Here is a 6,008-nt window from a genome sequence, read left to right on the forward strand (position 1 = left end):
GTGTGGCCTCTGAATCAATTGCTTTTGCTGAAATGTACAAACTTTATCTGGGTGAAGACAACGAGCCATTTGACCAGCCAGAACATGCGCACAGAGACACAAGACAATTTTTCATATTTTACTTAATGTGCACGGCGTACCACGAACATTTCATTCAGTGTAACATGGTGGCACGGCTAAAAGCGTTTGAAAAAATGGTTAAGTGATCTTGTTATCAAGTGAAGACTTTACACCATCTATTTATGTGTTACATATATACATACACGCACATGATTCCATCTGTTCTTAAAAGTTTTTTTAGTTTATTAAATTTAACGGTATTTATTGTATTAAACAGTGCATACCTTTTAAAAATTTCTGTGAAATAAAAAAGTCTTGGGGTTTTCATTCTGCAGTTACCTATTACGATCCTACCATTACCAACAATATACTTGTCTTTATCAGCCCTTCCCCGGAGACAGGTATAAAAATAGATAATTGTTCAGAGATTGCATAATACATATTTCATGAGCAAATCCATTTATCTAAGCGAGAGTACAAAAATCCCCACTATTGCTTTTTCCTGTCTGCGTTAAGTGCTTTAGTCATAAAATTAATAGTCATCTCCTTTTAACCTGCACGGCATTTGCTTGTTTTATTGACGCTGGACTAATACAGCTGCGTTTTTTAACACCTGTTGATGTATGGTCCAAATGGGAAATGACGCCACAGACACATTGTTGTCAGGGATGAACAATCCTCGAGGATAGAAAATAACTCTTTGCACAGAAAATGAAAGGTCATTTGTTCTGGAGAGTGTTCCATTGGGCTTAAACAAGATCTCTGTTTTTGTGGAGCACTGGGAGATTGGACATCGACCACTCAAGAGCTGCCCTGGGAAATATATCCAGTGATTGAACAGAGGTGTCAAATTTGCAAGTCAGCATTTACAAAGTCATCAGCTCATTCAATTTATGGGTACCAGCACTCATCTGCAGTTCATTGGTGATAATACAAATGTTTAAGGCTACTCATAACCATGCAGGGTAAATGGTCACATGTCAATTATATTGTATTTCATAACCAGAATGAAAGACAAAGCTGGATATTGCTGTTAATGATCTGCATCAGTGGAGAAAGATCATGGAAGGTTATTTGCGGTATTCAGTGTGTATTGTTTGGCAAGACTCACAGCAGGAAGGTTCATTGAGCCAAAGGGGCGAAGTGTTGCAGTCTACACACAGCAAGGAGTTGACACAGGAGAGCAAGGGAGAAGAAATTAACAACTGAAATTAGATGAATACATGCAAGTCACTAACAACTGAGTCACAATAGCAAGGTGCCCGTAAAAAACACAGCAACGTGGCTAAAAACATAATCATGTCAAATATATAGTGGCTACAATGACTTAAACATACAGTAGGAATGTTACAGGCAATGCATTAGCTTCAGAGGGATATTACATTTTTTTTTTACATTACATTACAGGCATTTAGCAGACACTCTTATCCAGAGCGACGTACAACAAATGCATCAGTTCAAGGTGCAGAGGTGTAAAGATCGTAGTGCCAGAAGTGACCACATAGATCAGGACTCCAACCCATTACATTACAACCCTGTAGGGTAACCTGTTCAGCAAACAAACAATCCTGCCAAGTACAAAACTAGCACTGAAATCACATTTGCCTAGGGATAGGCAGACACTGTGACAGTAAATGTGTTTAAGAAATGAGTCATGGTTTCAAACAAAGTAATCTTTACCCACTTTGTTTGATGTGACAATGTCATTCATAAAAGAAAGAAAAACCAGCCAAAGCCTGAAAACGAAGCAAGAAAATAATATCCTCTCCCAATTTTTCTTGTTCACAACTCAATTGAAAAATATTCATAGCAACAAAAATATAATATAACAGGTTTGTTTTTAGAGAACATATCATCTCTATTTTTCCACCTGGCACTCACATTGCTTATGCATATGGGTTTTACCAATTACCTACAATTTAATCATTTGTTCTTCTACTATCATTATGGCTTTAAAGTTCTGTTGTTTAATCTCCATCCCTCTAAACTGCCACCTTGAATGTCATAGCTGTCATTCTAATTCATCAATGACTCCACCCTTCTCTGATGAAGAATGCGGATGAATTCAAGCAAAAAATAGTCTTCGGATCAAAAAGCACACGATGGCCTTACCATTCACTCGCCCTGCTCATGCGTGCCACAGGGACCCTTCCCTTTCAAAGCCTGGTATCAAGCCAGCCACTAAGACAAGCCCCCATGTCTCCACAGCTGTCAATCAGACTCACCACCTATCTGTCTGCTTTCACTCTCTGTTAGTTTCATTCATGTTTATCAATAATTACCACATTGCCAGGAGGCATCTCTCTTGTGGGCCGAGTTGGGCAAGTGGATGTAACTAGAATTAGAATCTGCTGTCTGGTTCCAGAGACACAAGCCAAGTCCTATTAATCTCAGAAAAAATGTGTCGGTTAATGGTAGAAAAAACTTTTCTGCCATTGTCACTGTCATAACTGAATAGGCTTCCCTGTAAAAGAAAAGTAGTATGGCATTCCTGAGACACTCATGTTCACCCACACACACACACACGCTAACACACGCTAACACAGAAATGTGCATGTGCACACTCTCTCTCACACACAGACACACACACACACACACACACATTCAAACAAACAAATGTGCGTGCACTCTCGCATTCTCTCTCTTATATACATACACACATGCACACGCTCACACACACACACACGCATGCATGGCACAGACAAAAAATACACAGCTGACTAATGAAGAGCTATAAAGACGTGTTTAAAGCTGTCACTAGGAGAAAATAACTGCAAGCTTACGAGCTGACATTTCTGTGATGGGGGTGATAAGCTGGAGGATGATGATGCTTGATAAATAAAAGTCACTATGAGATTATTATTCTCAAACAAAAGATGCTGTTTAAAATTAACTACACTCAGTGACAAAAATATTCTTCAACAAGTCAATAAAAATAAGCCAATAAAAAACATTTTAATTTAGAAATGAATACCAATGTAAATGTAAAATAACTCAGTTGACAGTAATTTTGAATTCTGAAGAGCTGGTTCCAGCAGCTAAAATCACAAATTGTTTCATTAACACCAGAAATAATTCTCATTATTCAAACAACTCCCCTGAATAGAAGAGACAGCCTTTTACTTCTTAACAAAGGGGCATCAGCCTTGTTATATGCACTTGCTTGTAAGTTGTCAAGGACTAGAGCATCTACTAAATGCCTTAATGTAAATGAAAGAAACAGGTTTTGCTCCTATAATAAAAATGCATATTGCCTGTATATTTACCTTCATCTGACACTGGGTGGAAAATAAATCCATTCCCAAGTACCTTGCTTAGTGTAAAAGCCAGCCATAAAGGTTCTGCACTGTAACAACATAGAGCAAAATACCGGCAGCAGAGTTTCCAAGTAGTATAGATTTTTTTGTTTGTTTCCTGTTTTATGTTAATCTTACATTATAGCACAGTAATATGTATAATAACAAAATCACAATCTCATATAAACAAGACCAGGTCACAACCTAGTATATGGCTGGACCGGCCGACCAATTGTGTAACTTCATCACTCACATCACCCTGCTGTTGCGGCCCAACCAAAAATACTGAACTAAAACACAGCACTTTTAAAAAACCACAACAGTTTTGCTGCACAACAGTTAACGCTTTAATTTAAGAAGGCATATACAGAGCACTGATGTGAAAAACTGGAGAAATTTATTGCATCACCAACAGCTATTTCATTGTAGTCAGTGCACAGATAAACCCTTCATAAAGTTCTGCACTGATAAATCCAAAAGGAGTTGCAGCATCATTTCTCAAAAAAAAAATTAAATGTATTCCTGGGAAAATGTGAACAAATACTTCCATACATGTAATATACATTTTCTTACGTATTGTCCTCATTATCCTTTTATCTATTTGACAATATAGATCTAAATTTGCACACTACAAAAACATCTTTACAGACAGTGTCTTCAAACATTACACAAGCCATGGTAATGAATGATGTTTGACAAAAGGAACACCAACATTGGATATTCACATGTTGGTTTGGGGAACAAGCAACCAAAGAGAGGTCTAACAATTTAGCTTATTTCTGCAAAACAAAAAAGGGATGTGATGTCTTTTAAATGCTCTCCTGATTTAAAATGTGCTTTAAAATATGCGCAATGTAATACAGGCAGCCACCAGGGACCCACAGGATGATTTACAGAGTGAGGCTGAAGGAAATACAAAAAGTGCCATGTCTGCCCCCTACAGGCTTAAGAAACAATTGTTTGAGTGGTAAACATGTCCTGACACTTCTTAGCTTATCCGTGATACTAAAATATGTTATATTACATACAAACCATAATCAGAGTTTGAAAACCAGGAAACATTTCTCTTATGGTGCCTAATCTTTAATGAAGGCTTAGGCCAAAATATGTTGGTGTCTTTAGATAGTTGCATAAAACACATTCATTTAAAAAAAAAAGGGCTGTTATACAAGCTAGGACATACATTACATATCATTATATCAAATAACTGCATTTAAAAAATTCATTTTTCACTCATTCCTTCTATTTTTTCTTCCCCACATGCACTTATTGTGAATTAAGTATATTTTGAAGGATAAGGGTAAGTAACACCTTCAAATTTATTGGTCAGCTTACTGTCAACACGCCTGCCCGGATAATACTTTTGACACAATCGTGTTTCTGCTGTAGTATTTGCAATTTATTTTAACAAACTGCACATTAAAAGAATGAGAAATAAGTTTGGACCTCATATAACTACAAAAAATGCTATCCAATGGCTTCAGATTTTTTATTTTATTGTCATCAGAAGATTCACTAATCCAGAGCGATTTAGAATGCAAACACAAGTGCAAAGATAATGTGTCAAAGTGTAGTAATTCCCAAGAGGGGAAAGCATAGTTCCAAGAGAGCCAGCAAGAGCAAGAAATGCAGGTTTAACTGACAACTTGTCAACAACCACACTGAACATGAAATTAAGTTTAACAAAGCTACCCAAATGAGTATTAAACAGGTGTTTTTAAAAAATGCCATTTCAGATTATTCTTGTCAAGAGCCTTCATTATTTTATTGAATTTCTGTGGTTTCTGCTGTTCTGTACATAGAAGATTTCCCCACAAACTGTAAAACCAAGATACCCAATATTGCTGTTGTTTCTTGGATCAGATCTACTTGTGCCCATACACTGCAGGCATCCTGGCAATGCAGCTCAAAACCCTCAGTGTACCGTCAGCATACTTCTTAAGAGGGACAGAGGAACAGATTAAATTGACCATGGACATCTCCCCACAAGACTAAAGGATCTCACAATGTTTCATGTCTGTTATAAATCCACTCACTGCTTTCACATCCAAAGAGACCTGTAATGCTGGATGCAATTTAACAACATCAACACTTCCAGTGTGTACTAGAGTACACCCTCCTCTCCCCAAGGCACTGCCCCCACTTCTCCCACCCTTTGAGCGCTCACCCCCTGTGTCTGCGAGTGAGATTAAAAAGGCACCCCTGTGGACATATGAATCAAAGTCCTTCCACCACCAACTCTAATTGAGGAGATCAAGTCTTTTCTTTATCAAAAGACCAGAACAAGAGAACCAATATATAAATTGTGGTGCCGAACAGTTAACAAGCTTTGGTATGTCAAGGATTACAATTATCTTCCCGTATTTGAGTAAAATGGCTAAATGATTAAATGAGATCAATGCTGAAAATCCATCACCAGGTTCACAAGTAAATTTTACCATAATTTCAAACACCAAATCGAACTCAGTTAACTATACAAGCTTATACAGCACAGAAGAAAATTATTAGCCTCGGTCACAGGCCAGGCTGAACAGCCTGAAATAGATTGGTGTTGCCATGGTGGACTATGGGGGAAGTTCTCAGGTCTTGTATGATTAATATATAACATATGCACTATTAACAGCAATTGATTATGAATAAGATATGAGTATC

Source organism: Anguilla rostrata, chromosome 5 (genome assembly GCF_018555375.3).
Source record: "Anguilla rostrata isolate EN2019 chromosome 5, ASM1855537v3, whole genome shotgun sequence".
Taxonomy (NCBI): Eukaryota; Metazoa; Chordata; class Actinopteri; order Anguilliformes; family Anguillidae; genus Anguilla; species Anguilla rostrata.